Below are 12,361 nucleotides of genomic sequence, written 5' to 3'. Positions count from 1 at the left end.
AAATGATACCAAGAGAATGAAACAAAGATAATAGAAGTAAATTATTAAGTTGTTTAAAATTGTATTTTCTATCTGAATCATGAGAGAAAAAATATGGGTTTTTATGTCCCTTTAAATAAGTTTTGCTCCAAACAACTGTAGACTTAAAACATTTTTCTGTAAAAACCTTTAACAAAACATGGCAATTGTACTTCATTGCATTACAACTTGTTCAAACACAAATAATAATTGAATTTATTTTACTGTACTTTATTACTAGTGATTGCCATTGATTATTATTATCAGTTATTTGTAGCGCGCCAACAGATTCCGCAGTGCTATAAACATAGGCGGTAAGGTAACATCACAAGTAATATGAAAATAAGCCAATTTATTTAGGTTCAAGCATTTTATTTGTGTAAATTGATAAATACTTTCGCTTTTATGTTGTCCTACCTTTCATTAACTTAAGGGGACACTGAACCCAATGTCTTTCTTTTGTGATTCAGATAGAGCATGACAACTTTCTAATTTACTCCTATTATCAAATGTTCTTCAATCTCTTTGTATCTTTATTTGAAATGCAAGAATGTAAGTTTAGATGCCGGCCCATTTTTTGGTGAACAACCTGGGTTGTTCTTGCTGATTGGTGGATAAGTTCATCCACCAATAAAAAAGTGCTGTCCAGAGTTCTAAGCCAAAAAAAAGCTTAGATGTCTTTTTTTCAAATAAAGATAGCAAGAGAGAGATTTTGCGCATGCGCAGACATTGACTAGGCCTCTTGACTATCTTGAATCAGCTGTTCAGAATGGACGTACAGGTTGCTCCTCTACGCTCCTGGGAGGATTTCTTCCCTGGCTTTGAGCGGTTTGCCCGGCCTGACTTTAAAGATGTATCTAAATGGAACAACAGGGTCGTAAGCAACCTTCTCTACTATCAAACGAACTACCTGCTTATGGGTGCGGCTATTATCTCCCTGGTGGGTAATGTTTATTCATGCTTCTCTGAGGCTTCGTAATGTAAAGAACAAACTGGAAAATAAGATTGAGGGAATTGGTCTGAAGAAAACGCCTATGGGAATTGTCCTTGATGCCCTGGAACAGCAGGAAGAAAACTTTGCTAAAATTGCCGGTCTAATCACCAAAGGGAAGGAGTAAAGATGGCCTCTTACAAGCCACAGCCCCACTCTGCTGCTGACCCACTGACGTGTTTCATTCACTTAACTGGCAACAGATGTCTGCCATGTTTTTTCCGATTATTTGGACAGCCAATTTGAAGAAATGCTTTTACATTGTTCTGTAAAATTATAATATTCCAAGTAGTTGTGGGTCTACTATTGTTGGAACTGCATGAACAGTGGCCACTGACAATGGGAATTTGGTAACACTGAATTATCCCTAATTCTGACTTATTTTACAGGTCAGCTACAACTCAACGTGACTCCCTAAATTCTGTAATTAAAGTTTTAGGAGTACTGTGCATGTAAACATAGTATTCTGAGTATTATTATTTTACCATATGAAGTGTTTATTGGTTACACAATGTTTACCCTGATTTAGTTTAGAGAACAGACGCAGATTGGACACTTGGCTTGCTTTAGTTTAGATAACAGATGGAACACTTGACTTGCTTTAGTTTAGAGAACAGACGCAGACAGGACACTTGACTTGCTTTAGTTTAGAGAACAGATGCAGGCGGGACACTTGACTTGCTTTAGTTTAGAGAACAGACGCAGACAGGACACTTGACTTGCTTTAGTTTAGAGAACAGATGCAAATGGGACACTTGGCTTGCTTTAGTTTAGAGAACAGATGCAGGCGGGACACTTGGCTTGCTTTAGTTTATAGAACAGACGCAAATGGGACACTTGGTTTGCTTTAGTTTAGAGAACAGATGCAGGCGGGACACTTGGCTTGCTTTAGTTTAGAGAACAGATGCAGGCGGGACACTTGGCTTGCTTTAGTTTAGAGAACAGACGCAAATGGGACACTTGGCTTGCTTTAGTTTAGAGAACAGATGCAGGCGGGACACTTGGCTTGCTTTAGTTTATAGAACAGACTCAAATGGGACACTTGGCTTGCTTTAGTTTAGAGAACAGATGCAGGCGGGACACTTGGCTTGCTTTAGTTTAGAGAACAGATGCAGGCGGGACACTTGGCTTGCTTTAGTTTAGAGAACAGACGCAAATGGGACACTTGGCTTGCTTTAGTTTAGAGAACAGATGCAGGCGGGACACTTGGCTTGCTTTAGTTTAGAGAACAGATGCAGGCGGGACACCTGGCTTGCTTTAGTTTGGAGAACAGACGCAGGCGGGACACCTGGCTTGCTTTAGTTTGGAGAACAGACGCAGATGGGACACCTGGCTTGCTTTAGTTTGGAGAACAGACGCAGATGGGACACCTGGCTTGCTTTAGTTTGGAGAACAGACGCAGGCGGGACACCTGGCTTGCTTTAGTTTGGAGAACAGACGCAGATGGGACACCTCGCTTGCTTTAGTTTGGAGAACAGACGCAGACGGGACACTTGGCTTGCTTTAGTTTAGAGAACAGACGCACACGGGACACTTGGCTTGCTTTAGTTTAGAGAACAGACGCACACGGGACACTTGGCTTGCTTTAGTTTAGAGAACAGACGCACACGGGACACTTGGCTTGCTTTAGTTTAGAGAACAGACGCACACGGGACACTTGGCTTGCTTTAGTTTAGAGAACAGACGCACACGGGACACTTGGCTTGCTTTAGTTTAGAGAACAGACGCACACGGGACACTTGGCTTGCTTTAGTTTAGAGAACAGACGCACACGGGACACTTGGCTTGCTTTAGTTTAGAGAACAGACGCACACGGGACACTTGGCTTGCTTTAGTTTAGAGAACAGGCGCACACGGGACACTTGGCTTGCTTTAGTTGCTCATTTACCCAATGTTTATGGATTTGTTACACCTAGTTCCTTCCTCTAGTGATTTAATATTTTAATTATACGTCCTATGTCCACACTTAAGGGGACACTGAACCCAAAAAAAATATTTTGTGATTTAGATAGAGCATGCGATTTTGGGCAGCTTTCTGATTTACTCCTATTGTCACATTTTCTTTATTCTCTTGGGATCTTTATTTGAAAAGCAGGAATGTACGTTTAAATGCCTACCTATGTTTGGTGAACAACCTGGGTTGTTCTTGCTGATTGGTGGATAAATTCATCCACCATTAAACAAGTGCTGTCCAGGGTCTGAACCAAAAATTGCTTGGCTCCTTGGCTTGGATGCCTTCTTTTTCAAATATAGATATCAATTTTTCTTCGTTCTCTTGCTAGTAGAAGTGGATTAGAGGGTTTCCTTGAGTTGCTGCTCTATCTGAATTGCGAAAGAAAAGAATTGGGTTCAGTGTCCCTTTAACCAGCAACTTCATTTTGAAGCTGGTTTAGACTTTTTGCACTCAAGTTTGTAGTCAAACCATTAGGGCCCTTACATATGCTGTATATTTGCACAAACGTTAAACCTCACTCCACATCTCAGCTTCTGCTATGCTTCTGGCTTGTAGTTCCATAGGGAAGTTATCTCAGTTTATTCTTCTGCCTTCTAATGTAACGATAGTCAATATAGACCAGTGTGTCCAACCATTAGGTGCCACACTAGAGTGTTCTTTCCAGTTGAGCGAACCAATTGGGAAATAGTACAAACACACCAATACATATAAGGTGTTCTTATATATAGAAAGATCCTTCCAATAGACAGCATATGAGCTGTGTTTTTTATTTCAGTAACTGCTGCTTACTCCAGGCAGAAACATTAAAGAAAAGCATCCGTTAACAGAGCTTAGGTCAATAAGACGTATTCCTAGTACAGTAGTGGTTTTGGAAGTGGAGGTGATAAAAGTATAGGTTAGACACGGCTGTGCTAGATTTGTCTACTGCTAAAGTATTTTATTCTATTTTCTTTCTCTCTTGCAATATAAAAGTTAGAGACATGAAACCCAAAATGTTTTTTTTGTAACCTGAGAAACTCTGAACTTAAATCTATTTGAATTTAAATAATACAGCACTTCCTACAAATATTCATTGGTTAATAGCTACATATGTTTGCTCCTACCTATATGACCATTAGGACGCACAACTGATACTGCCGTATGCTTTGAATTTAAAACCGCTTGTACAAAACAAACCAATATGTTTATTTGCTGCTCTTCCATATAGATAATATAGTTTCCTAGTATAATGTCCATTTAATTTTAGAAATAAATTACAAACTTAGATAAGGAAAAAAAAAAAAAAAAAAAAAAAAAAAAAAAAAAAATAGAAAGAGAGCGAAGAAAAAAATGATAGGAGTAAATTAGAAAGTTGCTTAAAATGGCGTGCTCTATCTGAATCACAAAAGAAAAAATATGGGTTCAGTGTCAAGTAATGTGTAAAACACATGAGAACACAGCTCCTACACTAAGCACCAGATAAAGGATCAGTATGGTTGGCTTAATATAGGAAGTGGTTTATTTTACATATTTTACCTGTAGCAAAAATGATTTATATAAACTTATATACAAAGGATCTGCACTCTCACCTTTCAAAACATCAGCCACCAGGGTGACAGGATCAAAGTAATGATAAAATGATAAAGAATATCTGCACTTAGTGAATTTTAAGAAAACAATAATCATTTTCTGGGTACCATTTAGTAGTCTTCTATTCCTCAGATCAGCAATATAAAATGTACCATTGTCTGAGCTGCTTAGCGTGTAATAATATGTACAGTGTTTAACCCCTTAACGACCACAGCACTTTTCCATTTTCTGTCCGTTTGGGACCAAGGCTATTTTTACATTTTTGCAGTGTTTGCGTTTAGCTGTAATTTCCCTCTTATTCATTTACTGTACCCACACATATTATATACCGTTTTTCTCGCCATTAAATTGACTTTCTAAAGATACTATTATTTTCATCATATCTTATAATTTACTATAAAATTTTTTATAAAATATGAGGAAAAAATGGAAAAAAACACACTTTTTTTAACTTTGACCCCCAAAATCTGTTACACATCTACAACCACCAAAAAACACTTATGCTAAATAGTTTCTAAATTTTGTCCTGAGTTTAGAAATACCCAATGTTTACATCTTCTTTGCTTTTTTTTATAAGTTATAGGGCCATAAATACAAGTAGCACTTTGCTATTTCCAAACCATTATTTTTCAAAATTAGCGCTAGTTACATTAGAACACTAATATCTTTCAGGAATCTCTGAATATCCCTTGACATGTATATATTTTTTTTTAGTAGACATCCCAAAGTATTGATCTAGGCCCATTTTGGTATATTTCATGCCACCATTTCACCGCCAAATGCGATTAAATACAAAAAAATGTTCACTTTTTCACTAATTTTTTAACAAACTTTTGGTTTCTCACTGAAATTATTTACAAACAGCTTGTGCAATTATGGCTTAAATTATTTTAAATTAATCTCTGGGATCCCCTTTGTTCAGAAATAGCAGACATATATGGCTTTGGCGTTGCTTTTTGGTAATTAGAAGGCTGCTAAATGCCACTGCGCACTACACGTGTATTATGCCCAGCAGTGAAGGGGTTAATTAGGGAGCATGTAGGGAGCTTTTAGGGGCAATTTTAGCTTTAGTATAGTGTAGTAGACAACCCCAAGTATTGATCTAGGCCCATTTTGGTATATTTCATGCCACCATTTCACCGCCAAATGCGATCAAATAAAAAAAAAAACGTTACATTTTTCACAATTTTAGGTTTCTCACTGAAATCATTTACAAACAGCTTGTTCAATTATGGCACAAATGGTTGTAAATGCTTCTCTGGGATCCCCTTTATTCAGAAATAGCAGACATATATGGCTTTGGCGTTGCTTTGTGGTAATCAGAAGGCCGCCAAATGCCGCTGCGCATCACACGTGTATTATGGCTAGCAGTGATGGGGTTAATTATGTAGCTTGTAGGGAGCTTGCAGGGTTAATTTTAGCTTTAGTTTAGAGCTCAGCCTCCCACCTAAAACATCAGACCCCCTGATCCCTCCCAAACGGCTCTCTTCCCTCCCCCACCCCACAATTGTCCCCGCCATCTTAAGTACTGGCAGAAACTCTGCCAGTACTAAAATAAAAGCTATATTGGGGCTTTTTTTTTTTTTTTGGCATATTTACATATGCTGCTGTGTAGGATCCCCCCCTTAGCCCCCAACCTCACTGATCCCCCACCAAACAGCTTTCTAACCCACCCCCTCTGCCTTAATGGGCGCCATCTTGGGTACTGGCAGCTGTCTGCCAGTACCCAGTTTAGTAACAAAAGTATGTTTATTGGTTTCTTCATAGCCCTTTTCTGTAGTGTAGCTCCCCCCCCCCAGACCAACCCCCCACCCCTTCCAGAACCCTTAGATCATAATTTATTTAGTTAAATGTTGTTGTTTTTTACTCTTCTTAACTTAACTTTTGCTGCAGTGTAGCGGTTCCCTCCCGCTCCCACCCCGTGCACGCGCCCGCCCGCCGCCCCCTGTGCACGCGCGCGCTCCCGTGCGCGCCCCCGCCTGTCCCGCCCCCGATCCCGCCCCCCTCCCCTTCATCCGGCACACCGATGGCCGCCCACCCGCCTCCCAGACTTGCTCCCACCCACCAACGATACCGGCCACCGATGTCCGGTGCAGAGAGGGCCACAGAGTGGCTCTCTCTGCATCGGATGGCCAAGGGGGGTTATTGCAGGATGCCTCCATATCGAGGCATCACTGCAATAACCGGAAAGCAGCTGGAAGCGAGCAGGATCGCTTCCAGCTGCTTTCCAGACCAAGGACGTACGCCACACGTCCTCGGTCATTAACTGACTTTTTTTTGAGGACGTGTGGCGTACGTCCTTGGTCCTTAAGGGGTTAAAGGGACATGAAACCCAAAAATGTTCTTTCATGATTCAGATACAGCATGCGATTTTAAACAACTTTCCAATTTACTTCTGTTATCAATTTTTATCCACTCTCTTTGTATCTTTTGTTGAAAATCAGGGATGTAAGTTAAGGACCCGGCCCATTTCTGGAGCAGTATATGGCAGCAGTTTTGCAAGATTGTTATCCATTTGTAAGAGCACTAGATGGCAGCACTATTCCAGTCATGTAGTGCTCCAGATGCCTACCTAGGTATCTCTTCAACACAAAATATCATGGAAATTAAAGTGAAGGTAAACTTTGATGAATTAATGCCCATTTTTTAAAAATACTATTAAAAACAGGGGCACTTTCATTCATCAAAGTTTACAAAGCAGCCATTTTGATTAAAAACTTACCTTTTTTTCTTTTCACAGCTACAGCAACTTCCCCCTCCTGGAAATCCTCTCTTCACATGTCAGCAATGACTAATCGGGCTTCCTCCAATCACGGCTTTCCTCCTGGGTCGTTATTGCCTGAGGCCATGCTGTGATTGGAGGAAGCCGCATTAGTCATTGCTGACGTGTGAAGAGAGGATTTCCAGGAGGGGGAATCTGCTCTGGCTGTGAAAAGAAAAAAAGGTACGTTTTTAAACTTTGATAAATGAAAGTGCCCCTGTTTTAATAGTATTTTTTTAAAAAAGGCTTTCATTCACCAAACTTTACTTTTACTTTAAGTACATTTAATAATAGGAGTACATTTGTAAACTTCTTTTTTAATTATATGCTCTGTCAGAATCACAAAATATTTTTTTGTGTTTTATATCTGATTTATGATTTTAAAGAGTTTGGGCATTATAGTTGCTTTGCATCTTTGGTAGACAGATGAGTATACTCCTCAATACCATTTTAGAATTATTGCCTCTTTTAAAAACAAACTGAATATAATAACTAATAAACTGAAAATGAAAATCAGAAGAGTGTGAAGGAACAATTTTGTGGCTTACAAGCAGTTCATATATTAACCATTTATGATATTGCTACATAAACAATGGAACAGCATATAATCATTCTGCAGCATGAAAGAGGAATACAAATTATCCTATTGTGATACCCAAAAGAGGCTATAAACTGTTGGTTTGCATTGGAGGAAGGGCGTTGGGGGATATTTTCATTTTTTTTGTTTTCTTTCTTTCTAGACTAAAGAGACATGATAAAAAAAAAAGAATTGTGCTTTTATGATTATTACTATATCATAATTCAATCAATAAAATAGTCTTAGTATAAAATGATATATAATGTAATCTCATATTTTTTTATTTACCAACCAGAGCACATAACCCATAAACTTAAAGTTTTATCAATTTTTCCCAACTGTTGTAATTTTCTTGATGTTAACATATTGTTATTTTTTATCAAATGTGATTGGCTTGTTTGCAAATGGAAAATTTACTTTTTATTACATGAATGTTACATTTTCTCTGTGTAGTATTTTTACTCCATTCAAAAAAAATAGTTGTTAGATATTTGGACATAGTTGTGTCCTATTTTATCATTTTTTTTTATAAAGTACAATACTTAAAGGGATATAACACTCACAATTTCATACAAAGCATGCAGTTTTAAACAACTTTCCAATTTACTTAAATTAGGAATCTTTCTTCATTCCCTTGGTATCTTTTGTTGAAAAGCAGGAACATGTGCTTTGGAGCCAGCCCATTTCCAGAGCACTATATGGCAGCAATTTTGCAAGAATGTTATCCATTTGCAAAAACAGTAGATGGCAGCACTATTTCCTGCCATGTTATCCAGATGCCTACCTAGGTATCTCTTCAATACAGAATATCATGGGAACGAAGCAAATTTGATCATTTCTGTCTGAACCACAAAATATTTTGGGGGGTTTCATATACTTTTAACCCCTTCATGACCAGACCACTTTTCCATTTGCTGACTGTTTGGGACCAGGGCTATTTTTACTTTTCTGTGGTGTTTGTGTTTAGCTGTAATTTTCCTCTTACTCGTTTACTGTACCCACACATATTATATACCGTTTTTCTCACCATTAAATGGACTTTCTAAAGATACCCTTATTTTCATCATATCTTATAATTTACTATAATTTTTTTTATAAAAGATGATGAAAAAATGGAACATACACTTTTCTAACTTTGACCCCAAAATCTGTTACACATCTACAACTAACATAAAACACCCAAGCTAAATAGTTTCTAAATTGTGCCCTGAGTTTAGAAATACCCAATGTTTACATGTTCTTTGCTTTTTTTGCAAGTTATAGGGCAATAAGTACAAGTAGCACTTTGCTATCCAAACCATTTTTTTTTTTCAAAATTAGCAATAGTTACATTGTAACACTGATATCTGTCAGGAATCCCTGAATATCCCCTCACATGTATATATTTTTTAAAAGAAGACAACATAAGGTATTAAACTTGGCGTATTTTGACTCTTTTCATGCAGACATTTTACCACCAATCTATGCCAAAGCAGTGATTTTTTGACAAAATAGCAATTTAAGAATACATTTATTGAGAACATTAAGGGTTACTGCCAAATAACTCTCCAATATGTGTTCAGTAACATCTCCTGAGTACAGTGATACCACCCATGTATAGGTGTCGGGTTCTCTAGGGGCTAAAATACCTTATTTTTAGGGGCGCATTTCAGTTTTCCAACTTGGAATTTTCACATCTGTCATCATGCACCCATGTCCTATTTGGGACATTTCCGAAGCCGACCAATGTAATTTACCCCCATTAAACCATATATTTTTGAAAAGTAGACACCTTAGGGTATTTGAAAAGCTGGTATTTTAACACTTTCTATGCACTAATTCAACCACTAGCCTTTGTCAAACTTTTGGGTAGTCATTTTATTGTGTTATTTTTCACACACGCAATTTAGGCATGGATTCTCAGTTCCTGTTATGTGTTACTGACAGAAAACACCTTAATATGTGTTCAAAACATCTCCTGAGTACAGTGATACCACCCATGAAAAGGTTTGTTGGGTTCTCAGGGGGCTAAAAAGCCTTATTTTAGGGGGGCACATTCCAGTTTTACAACTTTGAATTTTCACATCTGTCATCATGCATCCATGTCTTATTTGGGACATTTCTGAAGTCGGCCAATGTAATTTACTCCCATCAAAACATATATTTCTGAAAAGTAGACACCCTAGGGTATTTGAAATGCTGGAATTTTAACACTTTCCATACACTAATTCAACCACCAATCTTTGTCAAACATTTGGGTAGTCATTTTTTTGGTGCTATTTTTCACACACATTGTACTTTAGGCATGGATTTCTCAGTTTCTGTTATGTGTTACTGACAGAAAAACACCTCAATATGTGTTCAACAACAATTTTAGGCATGAATTTCTCAGTTTCTGTTATATGTTACTGACAAAAAACACCTGAATATGTGTTCAACAACATCTTCTGAGTAAAGTGATACTACCCATGAATAGGTTTGTCAGGTTCTCAGGTGGATAAAAGGCTTTATTTTTAGTGGGTGCATTCCATTTTTTCAACTTGGAATTTTCTCATCCCATGCACCCATGTCTTATTTGGAAAAAAATTGAAGCTGGCCAATGTAATTTACCTCCATCAAACCATATATTTTTAAAAAAGTAGACACCCTGGGGTATTTGAAATTCTTGTATTTTAACACTTTCAATTCACTAATTCAACTACCAGTCTTTGTCAAACTATTGGGCAGTATTTATTTTGTGTTATTTTTCACACACATTGTACTTTAGGCATGGATTCTTAGCTCCTGTTATGTGTTGCTGTCAAAGAAGACCCCAACATGTGTTCACCAATATCTCCTGAGTATAGTGATACCACCTATGCATAGGTTTCTTGGCTTGTTTGGGGGATGCAATGCCAATCGTTTGACATGTGTTTGTGACTTTTTTTCACATTTAACATATCTTCTTTTCCTATCATCTTTTTGGGGGCCTTTTTACATACCCCAATGTATTTGCTTGCCATGGATGTGCATACATTTGAAAAGTTGTCACCCCAAGGTATTGTATATGGAGTGCTTTGATGCCTTTGATTCAACCGTTTTAGCCAAAAAAATTTAAGAGAGTGTATGGTTGTTTTCTGCAAGACCTCCCGAGTACACCTATGTCCTTCATGCATAGGTTTGCCAGGATTTTGGGAAGGTTAAGTTACAACAGTATGACTTGCAATTTGAGTCGAAAGTGAGAGTATTTCTTCTGATAGGCCTATCTTTAGTTTGGGGCCTATTGCATAACCCAGTTTTATTTATTGCCATGAAGGTGTATACATTTGAAATGTTGACACCTCAATGTATTGTATATTGATTGCTTTGATGGCTTTGATTCAACCATTTTAGTCAAAAAAATTGGAGAAAGTGTATGGTGGTAATTTTTCAATTTTCATTTTTACACACACATTGCTATTTGACTATGATTTAGGAGAGATTGTTGTAAGTTATTGCAAGTAAACACTATAGGTTGTTTTCTGCAAGACCTCCTGAGTACACCTATGTCCTCCATGCATAGGTTTGACAGGGGTTTTGTTAACATACAGCACCAATTTTAGAACAGTAAAATGTAAGAATCTGACACAGTAAAAGTAAAAAACAAAAACAAACAAACTCAGTAACAGTAAACGTAAACAATGATGAGGCAGGCTAGGGGCACCCTTCAAAAGCCTCATGATGCACTGCTCATCACCATCTTTGAAGTCACATGGTGGAGGGGGGCTATATATTTGGCTATTGCAATAATATATATATATATATATATATATATTTTTTTATGTTATGTTTTTTCACTACCCACCGAGGCACTTACAGAGCATCAGAAGCCTGACCGATGGCTTCTGATGCTTTGCCTGACTGCTGGGCTCCACGTGGAGGCAAACCGGAAGTGATCACTCCATGGGAGCGATCAAAATGGAGCCCGGCAGTCAGGAAAAGTATTGCAGGATGCCTCAACATTGAGGCATCACTGCAATACTGTTTGAGCGACTTCCTGCGCTCAGATTACCCTCTCCCTGCATAGATTACCCTCTCCCGGCATATATATTTTCCATGTGTAGCGGTCCCACCCGCCCCCGTGCTCCCGCAACCTGTCCTTGTACGCGTGTCCATGTCCGTGCATGCTCCCGGCACCCCTGCACCCCATCCCGCCCCCCTCTGATGTATATCTGCCAGCGATGAGCCACCTCCCTGCAATGACTTTATTTTTAGGGGGTGCATTCCATTTTTTCAACTTGGAATTTTCTCATCCCATACACCCATGTCTTATTTTGAAAAAAAATTGAAGCAGGCCAATGTAATTTACCTCCATCAAACCATATATTTTTAAAAAAGTAGACACCCTGGGGTATTTGAAATGCTTGCATTTTAACACTTTCAATCCACTAATTCAACTACCAGTCTTTGTCAAACTATTGGGCAGTATTTATTTTGTGTTATTTTTCACACACATTATACTTTAGGCATGGATTCTCAGCTCCTGTTATGTGT

General features: G+C 38.2%; 1 pseudogene; it reads left to right on the top strand.

Annotated features, from left to right (window-relative positions):
• The first annotated feature begins 739 nt into the window (after positions 1-739).
• LOC128644574 (PRA1 family protein 3-like) lies at positions 740-1,466 on the top strand (annotated as a pseudogene).
• The last annotated feature ends 10,895 nt before the right edge of the window (positions 1,467-12,361 follow it).

The sequence above is a fragment of the Bombina bombina genome, unplaced genomic scaffold (genome assembly GCF_027579735.1).
Source record: "Bombina bombina isolate aBomBom1 unplaced genomic scaffold, aBomBom1.pri scaffold_554, whole genome shotgun sequence".
NCBI lineage: Eukaryota > Metazoa > Chordata > Amphibia > Anura > Bombinatoridae > Bombina > Bombina bombina.
The sequence above is the reverse complement of the archived record's forward strand: the minus strand, read 5'-3'. Positions and strand labels throughout refer to the sequence as shown.